The 15,292-nt window shown below is 35.6% G+C and overlaps 1 long non-coding RNA gene across 1 annotated transcript in view; it reads left to right on the plus strand.

The window, feature by feature from the left end:
- LOC107675290 (uncharacterized) overlaps positions 1 to 15,292 on the plus strand; it is a 32,924-nt gene that overhangs the window by 6,344 nt on the left and 11,288 nt on the right. The window contains exon 2 of the long non-coding RNA XR_001632584.1: positions 9,594 to 9,790. This is a non-coding gene — a long non-coding RNA (uncharacterized LOC107675290). The remainder of the gene's footprint in view (positions 1 to 9,593; positions 9,791 to 15,292) is intronic.

A 15,292-nucleotide genomic window follows, 5' to 3' on the forward strand; every position in this document is an offset into this window, starting at 1 on the left:
CTCCACAGATCATTTATTATAACATTTTGAAAATGCCTATTTTGAGTGGAAGCAGAAACACGTTGTTTTTCGGGCCTGTCTCTTTAAATGCAAATGAAATGCAAATTCTTTTCCAGAATAGAGCTGCGCCATTACAGCTCATACCTGCTAAAAAACATCTGTTTTGGTTCTGATTATCATGTTTATCGCGCTGAAATCATGCGTTTTAAACCAAATTAGTTTAAACTTCTGATATACGGGTTTCTGAGCGCATACATCCGAAGCACACGCACAGAAAGCGGCTGTCACAGCATATGAGTACTAAACTAAGTTCTCATTCACACACAAGATTACGTTAAAAACACACAAATTATAGCACTTAAAACCTGGAAAAGTCAGATTTTCATGATATGTCACCTTTAAAATATATTCAAACAGAAATAAGCTATTTTAAATAGTAAAAATATTTCTCAATATTAATGTTTTTGCTGTATTTTGGATCAAATAAATGCAGGCTTGGTGAACAGAAGAGTACGGAGCCCGGGAAGTCACCTGTAGGAGAAAAAACACAGATTATGAATTTGAGGGTACGGGTTCAAAAACCGAAGGTACGGTTTACAAAATCTGAGCGCACGGATTGGAAATTCGTGAGTACAGTTTATTAATCCGTGGGCACGATTTGTTAAACCGAGGGAACAGTTTAAGAATTCGTGAGTACGGTTTATAAACTGAGGGGACGGATTGCAAAACCGTCGCCACGGATTGTTTTTTTTTCACCTACAGGTGACTTCCCGGGCTCCGTAGAAGAGACTTCTTTAAAAACATAAAAAATCTTACTTTTGACTGATAAATAAACTGAATATATATAATTGCTTGTTGACAATATTTGTTGGTAATAACATTTTATTGAATTATGAATTATTTTATTGAATTATAGCTTTAACATTTTGGTCTTTCCCTATTCAAATAAGCTGTATGCTGATAGCTATATTTGCACGGCTGGAATTAGCAGTGCTGACGCTGTGTGAATTGGCTTGCTTGAAATGTCAGTAAATACATCATGAAAGTGGAAATGAACTGTCTAAATTGTAAACAGTGCAAAAGTTAGGTCTCAAGAACCTCAAACACAACACGCTACAGCAGTTACAGTGCTGACACTGTGAAAGCACAAGATCAGGTCAGTAAATATGAGATGAACCACCAAAACAACAAGAGCATTGTGCTTTTGAGTTGCTACAACAGATCTAGTTGTGCCAGCAAGAGCAAAAATCTGGATCTAGTTGAGTCTGTACAGCTGCCTCTTAGAAAGTGAGCCGTTACATCAGGCTTTGTTAATAGGCATTGCTAGACTAGACAAAAGCGGTGTCATTGAGCTAGAGAATAAAATTTGAACATCATTGTCAGCATTTTTGTAATTAGTCCACCATGTTCACATGACTCAGAGCTAGACTTCAAAATCAGGAACAGCTTCAAGTGCAAATGAGCATGTCAACATTTCATCAAACACACTAAAGCAAACTGCAAAATCCCCTTTCACAGTAAATGACCGACAGAATGGACTGTTTCCCATATTGTTTTAAAGAGTTCATGTTGTCCAAAATGCGGTCATGAGACCCTCTTCCCGGTGATGTCAGTGGCTCGTCTGAAAATGTAAACAACACTTCAAATGCAAACAGCCTTTTGCTGCTATTGCATGTTGATTTAAAACAAACGGGAACGGGAAAAGGGCGGAAAAGGACAAATCAAAGTGAATGGGGGTTGTTTATGTGCTTGCTAAAATTTTCTAAACTTCTAAACAGTTAACAGAAAAAATGTGACTTAAAGGGCTGTAGAATATAAAAGCTGGGTTAGTGACGATTATGTTGGTCATGTTTTTTAATATAACTTTATTGAAAGCCTAAAAAATGATGCTATCATATGTCATAAACCAATGATTGCTGCGGAATTTCTTTTCAAAGAAATGTTTATTTGTATAACATATTCAGTTAATTGAATGGAAAGACATAATAAAGTATTTAAATAAATGCAATATAATAAAAGTGGTCCCTATGTATGGAAGGTTAGTTCTAAAGTGTATTTATTTGCAAGAATCTCACAATTCTGACCTTTTTTTTTAGGAATTCTGACTTTTTTTTCTCTCAGATTTCAGACTTTACATCTGAATATTCATTCACAAAAATTATAATTTTTTTTTTACCTTTTATCTCACAATTTTCCTCACAATTGTGAATTCTAAATTGTAATACTAGCGTTTTTTCTCCGAATATTGACTTTACATCTCACACCTCTGACTTCTTAGGAATTCTGACTTCTGATCTCGCAATTGTGTGTGTGTTTTGTTTAGTTTTATTTGAGATTTTTTGGTTTCTGCCATGGAATAAAAAGAAAAAGGTAATTATGACAATTTATCTTGCAATTCTTATCTTAAGATTGTAGTTCTCACAGTTGCGACTTCCAAGTTTCTGTTTTACAGTTCCGGCTTTTCTTCTCAGAATTGCGAATTTATATTTCACACATCTTTATTCCGTGGTGTAAATAAGCTTCCATCCATATGACTTGTGCAGTATATTAAATATCTTTTGAAGCTGAATACTAATTTTGTGTGACGAACAAACTAGATTTGATCATTTACTGAAAATCTATTTGCTTTTGCGCTCCTTGTCGAGTTCATGAGATAATGATGTCCGATTCATCAATGATTCATTCTTTTGAGTCAGAACACTTCAATGAATCACTTGATCCAGTTCACAAAAGCTGTCTGAATGAATTGTTCACAAATCAGACTGATTCAGCTCTAAAGTTTTACTCAATGACTTTATGATCCAGGGTCATATTTGTAGTTCACGAGTCATACCTCTTTTATGTTTTTGCATCCACTTTCATTATACTGAAACAGAATATTCTTCAAAAATTCACATTTAATGCTCCACAGAAACTACATGAGGGTGATTAAATAATTACAGTATATACATTTTTGGATAGACTACTCTTTAAAAATCCTCCATGCATGACGAGAGCTGGCCTTTCTCGCAGCACAAACATTTCTGGCTGTATGAACGCCACCTGTGTGTGAGTTTCCTGTGTGTACGTACAGAGCTGGCATGTATAACCAAACTACCGTACTGTAATTGTTCCCAGAGTCTCCCACTTGCCGCTTTACTATTATGCTGTTGTCGATCTGGCCTCTGGCTTGTTTTACAGCTTTAAATACATCCCCATACAGCCACCTCAAAGTATGAAACATGACTGCGTTATGACGGATTACCCCGCAAAACTCTCTCATACAAACCCGCAGCTCAACCCCTGCTCCTATGCTCGTTTATTTTCATTCTAGGATGTGGGAATGCTTTTTAAAACAGCACTATATTGATATGTATAGGATTGTGCAATATTGACACAAAATGATATCAATATTTCTAAGGTTTTGTCAATCATGGGAATTAAACAGTATTTTGCTGAGTGTGTTTTTGTGCTACTATTTTGGCTGGTTTAGGCCTGTAATGGACAAGCTTTTCATATTCTTCATAATCTGTGTGGTAGACTGGTAGTCAGTTCACAGCAGTGACAAAAGTGAACTTTTCCACTTAGAGGCAATATTTCCCCCCGTAAACTGGGTTTCAGGAGATTTTTACCTTTATAAGGGCAAATGCATAATCTAGTCTATTTGTACATAAATTCAATTAGAATAAGATACTAGTCGGTATCAACAAAATCTGTTTTTGCACTGCTGGTACAGAAGCTGCATCTAAAGCAGCTTTATTTACACTGTAGTTAAATAGCATAATGCTATGAGATTAATGTTTTAAAAAAATAATGTTGTGAACATTGAAATATCAAACAATTAACCACGCACACAAAAAAATCTTGCTTTCATAAAGTATTAAAATGTATTCAGCAGTGCTTCAGTCCTATTAGCTTTATCAACCCATGAAAACACTGAAATAGTAAATGTTTTTAATGAAATTTAATATTATTTTTATAAGCAAATTTTTTTGCATGTTTTAGTCTCATATTTAACGTATCATTTCATTAAATAAATTTAAATATGAACCTAAAACATGCTGTAGATGGTGACAAGTCTTAACAAGTGAGTCATTGATTCATTTATTCAACTGATTTGTTCAAACAATCCATTTAGGAGCAACGCAAGTGATCTTAATGAATGGATAATTGAATCATTGATTTGTTCAAAAACACTGATTCATCCATTGTGTGACGCACAACTTTTGTTTTTTTGGGCTATATTTCGCCAACAAAAATAGATGAAAACAACCTTGACAATATTGTGTCTAAAATGTAACTATTATTTAACTGTAAAAAAAAAATCAACATCACATTCCTAAACGTGCTGATATTTGGGAAAAACTGCAAGCTTGCTTGTGCGATATTGCTTAACTTTACTGTGTCATATAGAAATATAAGAAAGAAACTTATTCGGGGCATTTTTGCCATCATATATTGAATTTTGTGTTCTTTCTACTATACATTCTACTATAATGTCAGCTTTCCAGATCATAAAAACAACAACTGCGATATTATCATAGAAAATACATATTGCACCTCCTATAGATATGACTAGATTTTTGCATTTTCTGTGCAGTTCGCTCGTACATAATTGAGCACAGTGGTGCTGGAAGGATGTTGATATGCAGTTTTGTTGCTGTGTGGTTGCTAGGTTGTTTTGGATGGTTGCTAAGTGATTGCTCACTGTCAAGATATTCAGGTCTCTAGATGTGACTCTGGTCCCTCCATTGTAAGTCTATGGGATTTTTACTCTGTATGTCTTTAGTTTGTCCTCCTTTGCCCTGTTTCTTGTCGTATTTTCGTCTTTTTTCTCTCTGTTTTTCTTTGATAACACTGTTCCATGCTCTCGAGCCAGTCCGAATCGAAGTGCACCGCAAAACTTCCTCTTCAGCAGACTAGACGATTGATAAATGATGGAAACTGGCCGTCCAGCTGGTTTCGGTCCAGCTGAGGAACATGGGATTTGCAGCCTGGCTGTAATGACTTTTAACAGTAATGTTTGCCCTGACTGATGATGCACTGGTGCCCAGATTGAAGCTTCTGACAAAACCCTGCTGGCCAGAACTGACTTTAAAACATGCTCTGACTGTCTGCCGCTGCCTAGTTTTCATGTTGTCTCCTTTTTCCTCTCAACACTCTCTTCATCTCCTGCTCTTCCACCTTCCCAGAGGACAAATTGTTTTGCTCAGAGTTTTTTCTTTTATAACTCAGAATACTTAGTTGAAGTATGGTGGCACCAAGTGGAATTGCAAAAATATTTATTTTTATTTAGTTTGTGTCCATATGCACATAAATCTAACATCTATTTCTTTCTAATATATATTTCTCAAAATATATGTTTTTGGAAAAAAAAAAACAAAAATTAAAAGTTTTTTCTTTCACATTTTGACCCCCCCCCTAAAAAAAAAATCGGTTTTTGGTATAATTGGTATATATTTTTTAGTACACATATGTGTTTGTGTGTGCACAACCTTTAATGTACTACTATGTAAGTGTACTATATGTACAATATAAAAACTAAATAATGCTATATATTTTAAATTTTTGAAAGAAAAACCTGTACGTTGTTATTCTTTTATATAATTATTTTTTATATTTTATTACTTTTTAAAGTTTTTCTTTTCTCCTGTTCATTCTGATTCTGACATTCCTAAATTTGAATATTTTCAATTATTTTCTATTCTTGACTGATTTTTCAAATTTGATTCATTTATACAAATGTGCAAGTATTTTGTACAATATATTTATAGAATATTTATACAAAATAATTGCTATTATTCTCATAATTTTTTGCTATAATTTTTTTTTTGCTATAGTTCAGATTTATACATCCAATAATACTGTAAGATAAGAAAAGAATAGCGACCACCAAACAGAAGCTAAATATTTTCTAAATATTATTTTACACACATTTATAACATTTTATTTTTACAGCCTAAATGGGCCTTTACACATGAAAATGTACATTAATCTACATGAAAACACCTTTATCTCACAAAATTTAAAGGGATAGTTCACCCAAAAATGAAAATTCTGTCATTTAATTACTCACCCACATGTCGTTCCAAACCCGTAAGACCTTTGTTCATCTTCGGAACACAAGTTAAGATATTTTTGATGAAATGCGAGAGCTTTGTGACCCTTCATAGACAGCAACACAACAGACACGTTCAAGACCCAGAAAGTTAGTAAGGACATCTTTAAAATAGTCAATGTGACATCAGTGGTTCAACCTTAATTTTATTAAAAAAATACTTTTTGTGCGCAAAGAAAACAAAAAATAAAACATGTTCCGAAGATGAACGAAGGTCTTACGGGTTTGGAACAAAATGAGGGTTGAGTAATTAATGACAGAATCTTCATTTTTGGGTGAACTGTCCCTTTAAAAGCCCCTTCGACAAGGTGAACAATTGAGATCAGCAATCTCCTATATGTGATTGTTGTTTCCTGTCGCTCGAGAGCTCCCATACGTGACCTGATCCTCTCCAAGAGTTGTACCGTATTCCTGGCTGTGTGCTGCAAATGTGTTGCTGTTTATCGAGTGCAGTAAAACTTTGGCATCCGATATCGCATCCCTCTGGGTATGTGGTATCTGTAAATGAGTGAATAAATAAAAACACGCTTCCATTCCTACTCTGACCCAGAGCAACCCAAGGATCTGCTCTGTTCTGGGTCCTATAATGGGACAGATGTGTCTATTTTGGGGTTTGTGCTATTTATTTATTAACGGCAGCCTCTTAGACTGCTCACTTGTAGATATTCTTCAATTGTTTCCCCGTGGCTCCATTTTTACACAGTCCTGTGGCTTTTTAGAGGATTGTTTTAAAAAGAAGGGATATAATGTCTGTTACTCTTGCTTTTTTCACAAGCCTTGCTGTTTCTCACATTCTGCTGAGCTGTAGCGTTTGTCATGATGTTGTGAAGGCCATAGACAGGGTTATCATTACGATTGGGGTCAGGGTTAAGTGGGACAGACGGCTCATTTCTGTGTATTGTTGTGTAGCGATGCATTCGCCACTACAGCACATCTGCATGCGGCTGTACAGTGTCATCGGTTCAATCCAGACAGCCGTAAAAACATCTTTCCACAGACCACTGAGCTGTTGCTTAAATTCACAGGGCCCTGAAGAATTTAATAATCTTCGGATGATGATTATGTCTGATTTGAGTGTTTAACTCCGTACATGAGGATGTGGTTTTATTCTCAATGTGGTGAAGTCAATGAAAACAGAGTTATGAATCATTCTGGTTCATTACTTGACCACTGATGGTGCCAGTTTGCACAAATTAATTAGGAGTAGATTTGCATAGCCTACTGTGCAGGTGTGGGATGTGAACTGACAGATGATTCACAACTTGTTTGATCCTAAAAAAATAAATGGATTTTTGTTATTGGTTCTCGAATGTTTATTCTTACACAGATGTGGAACTGCTATCCACCAAATCCTGAATGGCCAAATGACTTTTATGAACTTAGTTCTTTTTAAGTAAATTAAAAACATACAGGCTGACCAGTGTAGTCTGAATTCTGAACAACAGATTCTTAGGGGCTTGTTCTTTTTAAATGAATCAAAATCATAAATCGTGACCAGCGTAGTCTGAATTATGAACAAATGATTCTTAGGGGCTGGCTCTTTTTATGTGAATCAAAATCATACAGTGTTACTTGTTTACTCCGGTTCTTTTAAAAAAATAATTTAAAACATACGTTGTGACCAGAGCATTTTGAATCCTGAACAGTTGAATCTTATGAGTTCTTTTTAAATGAATCAAAATCATACAGCTTGACCAGTCTTCTTTGAATCTTGAACAAAGGATTCTTACTAGAAGGTTCTTTTTTTTAAAGGGGTCATATGATGCGATTTAAATTTTTCCTTTCTCTTTGGAGTGTTACAAGCTCTTGGTGCATAAAGAAGATCTGTAAAGTCGCAAAGACTAAAGTCTCAAATCCAAAGAGATATTCTTTATAAAAGTTCAGAGTCAGCCACACTTACCTAAAACGGCTCGTTCTAACACGCCCCCACATATCTACCTCACTATGTGGGAAGATTTGCATAACGCCGCCCAAATGTTCACGCAAAGAAAGAAGGTGTAACTTTTATTCTCACTGTAGTTTTGTTGATGCTGCAGCCATGTCGTGAAGACGCTGTGTGCTTCGTTGTGAAAGCGAAACTACTTTGTTTGGTCTTCCAAAAGAGGACGATATCCGCTTCGTCATGCCTGGAGCTGATCCGTGCTGGTCGCTGAGGGAATACATCAACTTTCACCGTGGACGAAGCGGAGTTCAGCTCGGGGTCATCACATGTGGTTGCCGCTCATTCGTCGGATCTGCTGTTCTCGACCCCGCCGCCTCAGCTCACTCTATCCCGGCCTCAGCACACGCTAAGCCGGGGCTTCCCCAGACGCCAGGCCGCTGTGTTTTTCGTTGTGAAAGCGAAACTACTTTGTTTGGCCTTCCAAAAATGGACACGACTACGAGACTGTGCAGTGTGATTAGTGTTATCTGAATCATTAACAAATGTTTCTTATGAGTTGGTTTCTTTTTAAGTTAATCAGTGTAGTATAAATCCTGATCAAATGATTCTTTCATGTGAGCTTGCACTTTTTAGTGAATTAGAACATATAGTGTGTGACCAGTGTAGTCCGAATCCTGAAAAAAAAAATTCTTATGGGCCGGTTCTTTTAAAAATAATTAAAAACATACATTGTGAAAAGTGCAGTTTGAATTCTGAACAGTTGACTCTTATGTTTTTTTTTTTTAAGTGAATCAAAATCATACAGTTTTTCCAGTGTAGTATGAATCCTGAATAAATGACTCTTAAAGTATGAGCCTGCACTTTTTAGTGAATCAAAAGCATACAGCGTGACCAGTGTAATCCAAATCAGAAACAAATGACTCTCACGAGCAGGTTCTTTTTAAGTGAATCAAAATCTTACAGTGCTACCAATGTAGTACGAATCTTGAACAAATGACTCTTATGACCCAGTTCTTTATAGAGAATCAAAAACCTAAAGCGTGACCAGTGTAGTCTGATTCTTTTACAAATGATTCTAATATGCTTATAACCACATTTTAATTGGTTTAGCAGTTTTATTTAATATGTAGTTAGAGACAGTTTTTAGATTGCATTTATAGTGAAGGATGTGAAATGTCATTAAGCCTTTGTAAACATAGTTTGCAAGAATTGTTTTAAACTTAGATTTGTTTTGAAATCGGAAATTTTGCCATCAGTTGTCAACAGAAATCTCAAGAATTATTTTTTTTTCTAAATATTTATTCCTCAAAAGTAATAAAATCATTAATTAATGGAAACATTACAAGGAATCGAGACCTAGATTCCTATTGCTGTTTACGGAAAGTTTATTTATTTTGTAAATCCCAATGCGTGCATCTGGGAAGTCTTGTACGTAACGTTCATAAATCAGGCTACAGGAATGTGTATCAGGGAAATAAATACCATTTATTTTGAATAAATTTGAGTCTCCATTTTGTCTCCTTACATTATTTCTCTTTAGGAGACCCGACTGAGACGTTAAATTGTTCTCATTTGTGACTTTTCCTTTCCTCTGGCTTCTTGTGTTCCTGATAGTTCATCAGGCATTTCTTGGACTTCCTGGTTTCTTGGCCCAGTCCAGCTGTGAGTACACCTGCTCCGCTTGGAGATTCAGCTCGCTTTCCCATGACTGCTGGAGTCAATTAACGGCTCAGAAAAACCACCGCGTTGAGGTGAATTTAGATGCAACTGTCTGCCGAGTGGAGGAAAAGAGCCCAGGGCTGCAGTGACAGGTACATATGAATGCTGCCAGAATCCAACAGTCACACATTCACGTCCTTGTTGATTCGTCACAAGCCGAGGCAGAGCTGAGTAAGCTGGCGGACGGCCATGTTGAATCAGTGCTTCATCGTATAAACATAATGCAGTGGAGATGAAATGTGATATTTTCTGTTCTTTGTGTACCTGTCTTCACCGTGTGGGTTAGAATTTGGCCCAGCATTCCCGTAACATTGGGAAAATAGGCTTAAAAATGCTGTTTTTGGCATGGAGCAGCAGGTACGTTAATGCGCTGTCAAAGACTCGACTTTGCTCATGTTCTTCTGTCTTAAATCAAACACAGGCACGCTGAGTGTAATCTGCGATGATATACAGTAGGATCTGCAGTCTATAGTGGAGCATGTAACATTTACGGATAAGGTCGTCCATTAGTGTGGTCCCATAAAATACCATAATAAATGGTCATTTCTTATTTATTCTAAAGTTTCATTCAGCTGCCTGCGGCATGTTTGAAGCAGCGATTTTTTTTTTCTTTACATACTCTTATAGTATTCATTAATATTCAGGATTTACGTTTACTTTTATATTTTCACTTTTCATTTAAAAAAGAAATTCTGTTAGTTTTATATTTTTATTTAGCTACATATTTAGTCATTTTACCTTAAACTTTCAACTTTTTAACTTTAAAATTTCAAGTTTCGTGCCAAGGCAACATTTCCAATTATTAAGTTTAAGTTTTTCTTATATTTCTCATCACATGTGAATGTCTTGAGATTGATTTCAGTTCATGAAAAAGATTTTTAATAATTACTGGCTATTTTTTTTTTAGATAGTAATACTGGTTTGAGCTGGGATTGAAATCTAAAATGCAAAAAAAAAATTAAAAATCTTAGTCAGTACTTTTGTCTTGTTTTGCAGGAAAAATGCAGTAAATATCCCTAAAACAATATTTTCTGTGCAAGTCAAATTGTGTAAATTATTAATATTGGAACATAGAAAATATTTATTGAATTAGGTTAATTTTTCTTACCATATTTGTCACGTTTTTTTCTCTCGTTCTCTCATTTTTTTCTAGTTTTTTTGTTTACTTAAAATAAGAATAGTGATGCTCTCAATCAAGCAAAAGGTCTTTTTCAGTAATGCAGAAATTAGTTTTATTTTCTACATTTTTTTTAATCACAATAAAAAATGTTTAGTAAAAAGCAATTTAAATAATTTTTTAATGATATTTTGTAATCATTATAAGTGATTTCTTTTTCTGCCTATAACATGTCACAAATAAGGTCGTTTTTATTATGCAGTTTCTTATACATCAAAGACATGAGTCCACAGAAAATGGAGACTTGAGGAATAAAGAGCAAAATTCTCCTGCTTTTTGTGGATTTTTCTTCTGAGGTAAACACTCCAGTAATGCCACATTTGTCTCCTCTAGAGTTTTAGGAGAGATTTCAACAATGTCTCAAACTGTGCTAAAGTCAGATTTCAATATAAACTCAATTCCCCTTACATTCCTATGCAATCCACATGAAAACGCTATACTCTTACTGAATACCAACAATTGTCTCATCAGTGTCTCATAAGGAATTTTAGGAGAAACATCTGAGACAATGTTGATGTCATTGAGAAGACCAAGTCTTGAGCAATGAATGGGCAATCTCTGAGCAATAAAATGAGTATTAACTGAATGACGTTTTATTGACCGGTTTATTGACTATTCTCAAAACTTTATAGAAACCAAAATGTCTGAAAAATGACTTCCTCCTTAAAGTAGATGATAATCTCACGCCAAACGGTCAATCTCTCCATCTTCTAGCGTCATCGGCTGCCTTTCTGGTTAGTCATGTTTGTTTGCATCTGTTTTTTCATATCTGGCTGTAGTTTTGTCTTCTTTCATAGGGAGGGGGCTCTTGAGAACGAGAGGTGAAAGCAGGCTGCTATCAGATCCAGTCTGATGTGGATATATTTGGTTTAATTTGTGTTTTGAGACTAGAGCAAGTCCATACTTCCAGCTCTTATCCAAAATGATAGCTGAGCAATAAATTATAGTGCTGCATATCAACAACATTTTCCATTCAATATCGAAGATAAAACCAAATATATTTAATATGCAAAACTTCTTCAGTTACGGTAATAAAAATAACCTCTTGTGTGAATACATGTACTTTTTAACTGAATCATTGAATCATTCAGACTGAATCGTCCAATTATTCATATTCAGACATTGATTTATTGAAAAGATCCATCTCCAAAGAATGATTCATTCACAAATCTGGCATTAGAATCATTCAGACCAAATCATTGAATCAGTCAGGTTTCATGAACAGGTGCAATTGATCTATTGAAAAGAGCCATTTCTAAAGAATGATTAATTCACAAATCTGACATTGGAAATATTCTGACAGAATTATTCAGGTTTTATGAAGAGGAGAAAGATCCATGTCTAAAGAATTATTTATTTACAAATCTGACTTTGGAATCGTTCAGACTGAATTGTTGAATCATTCAGAAACTTTCAGGTTTTATGAACTGGAGAATTTGATTCATTAAAAAGATCTATTTCTATTTTTTTTTTTTAATTATTCATTTACAAATTTGACATTGGAATCATTCAGACCAAATCATTGAATCAATCAGGTTTTATGTACAGGTGCAACTGATTCATTGAAAAGATCCACTTCTAAAAAAATGATTCATTCACAAATCAGACATTGGAATCATTCAGACAGAACCAATCAGGGTTTATGAACAGCAGAAATTCATTCATTGAAAAGACCCATCTCTAAAGAATGATTTATTCACAAATCTGACACTGGAATCATTCAGACTGAATTGTTGAATCAGTCAGAAACTTTCAGGTTTTATGAACTAAAGAATTTGATTCATTGAAAAGATCCATTTCTTAAGAATAATGAATGAAGAATGTCAATAAGGGAGAATTACTGGATCATTCAGACTTTGTGAACAGGAGTAATTGATTTATTAAAAAGGTCCGTCTCCAAATAATGATTAATTCACACATCTGATTTTGGAATCATTCAAACCAAACATCATTCAGGCTTTATGAACAGGAGCAACTGATTAATTGGAAAGATCCATTTCTAAAGAAAGACATTGTAATAATTCCGACCGAATCATTGAATCATTTGGGTTTTATGAACAGGAGCAATTGATTAATTAAAAAGATCCATCTTGAAGTGTGATTCACTCACAAATCTGACGTTGCTCTTTGTCATTTGAACTGAGATTTTCAGTGAAAAATTACTTATTTTGTTCTTTTTGTCACAGTCATATGACTTAAAATATAACACAAGAGTCATATAGATCACTTTGGTGCTTTTGTATCATTTCTGAAGCTTGAAACCCTTTCTTGAAGCTTTCTGCAGTCCCCATTCATTGTATTTGCATGGAAAAGAGCGACCAGCGCATTTTTCAAAATCTCTCCTTTTGTATTCAATGAAAAACATTTGAAAATACATAAGGGTAATGACAGAATTTTCAGTTTTGGGTCAACGATCCCTCTAAATTCTTTTGGATCAACCACTTAAATCCGATCTCATGTGACTCACGACTGAAACAAATGGCTGGCCGAATCATTTCAGAAATGCAGAGAAGAATCAACAAGTGGGTCTGGGCAGAGACAGGGTGTCGTCGACGGTCTGGACTCCAGACTCCAGACTCCAAAACAACCCTACAGACTATAAACGCTGACTGAGTTGACAAGGAACTCGGCTCATCTTTTCTGGCGCTCTGTTTTCAGGTCATTTTGAGCCGTACCTGCTTATCTTGGGTGGAGCGACGCATTCCTGCAGTTTGGACAGGTCTGCTCTGGCCTCGTGCCATCACATCGAGCCCGAAGCGTGTACATACATCAGTGCACATGTTATCGTTCCGTTGGGTGCGTCTGAAGTGTGTATATGTTAGCAAATCGTGAAAATCTACAATAGCAGCTGTCTAATAGGCTTATTTGCATTTGCACTAGTGGCAATTTTGCGCAGGCATGTATTGTTTGTTTTGGACTCCTTTGCGTAAAAACAGGCTGCGAAGCTCTGAATGTCATCTTTATGTTCAACAACGCGAGATAAACCCTCGGTAGCTTTGTTAGTGTTCATTTGCAGTGTACTGTATCTCTGCAAATCTCTTTAGTTTGAACGCGTGATGTACTCATGTGTCGGCCGACCAGCCAGACGCGGGTTTATAACAATAACACTTCCACTTCCTATCGCTGATAACGCTACGGCTACAGCTGAGGGAATCTCTGCAGGACAGACTGTATCAGTCAAACTCGGTGCACATCAGAGGAACGGACCCCTGTATTTAGGAAACAGCTAGTCAAGCCTACATGTCTAAAATTTCCTCCCTGCTCGTGTAATCTAAACACGCTAATCTGGCTCTAAAGTGTCATTATAGCAACATTTGATACAGTGTTAATGCTCTGAATGTATATATCTCTAGACCTTATTATGGATATCGCTTGCAGTGACTTTGCCAAGTAGAGTAAGATGTGTTTCTGGACAGTGTTCAGATATTTAAGTCATAGTTATTGTCTTGTTGAAAATGTTTTTTTATGAATTTAGGCAATATTTTGTTATGCTATTAACTTTAGTCCATTTCAGTGGCTTACAGTCAGGGTCATGTCTATGTACCGGACCCCCTGAAATTTGGCTGGCCACCCCAGGTGCCCCCCCACCAGATGTCTTGCGATAGGCTTGTTTTTAGTAAATTTCTAACTGCATCTGGCAGTGGCGGATCCTGGCATGTGTAGGCAGCTGCCTAGGGCTGCTTTCTTCTCCTCTTTATACTTAATTTTAGGCAGATTCTATAGTGTGATCTTTAATGACGCATGAGTTATGTGCATAACGTTACGCGATCCATGTAATGCGCAAGCACGGTGCTCTAGTCTTAATGCACATTTTCATATACAGGTGCATCTCAATAAATTAGAATGTCGTGGAAAAGTTCATTTATTTCAGTAATTCAACTCCATCTATTTTTATTGCTATGGTTATCACTATGTCAAACACTGCTACTTCAAGAGCGAATCCTGCATAAATATGTAGATGTCATTCCTGAAAGTTTGCAACGTGTGTGTGGCGGAAAAACAAAGTTCTACATTTTAAATGGATTATTGCCTAGAAAGCTCGCAAAGAGCGCTCATAATAACCACTAAAAAGCTGTCACTATTTGTTCATCGCGATCTCACAAAGATCTGTTATGACCAATGAATCTCACACTGCGCAATTAATAGTATTAACATCATGTATACACTCTGTCCAATTTTACATTTGTTTTCTCTACGAATGGATGAATTGAAACAGTATCTGTACAGTACACTGAAACAGGAAGTTCTAATGTTTTGATTTTTTTTTTCTTTAGAAAGCTTTGCTTGGTTGTTTTACACTTTCAAATGAAATTTTGTCTACATCTAACATTCCCTAAGTAAGTTATAGCCATTTATTTCAGTGGTATTCTAGGCGTTTTTCAGTGAAGAACAGGTCTATTTTATTTACTGACAATAT

This window comes from Sinocyclocheilus anshuiensis, unplaced genomic scaffold (genome assembly GCF_001515605.1).
Source record: "Sinocyclocheilus anshuiensis isolate Anshui unplaced genomic scaffold, SAMN03320099.WGS_v1.1 scaffold532, whole genome shotgun sequence".
NCBI classification, from domain to species: domain Eukaryota; kingdom Metazoa; phylum Chordata; class Actinopteri; order Cypriniformes; family Cyprinidae; genus Sinocyclocheilus; species Sinocyclocheilus anshuiensis.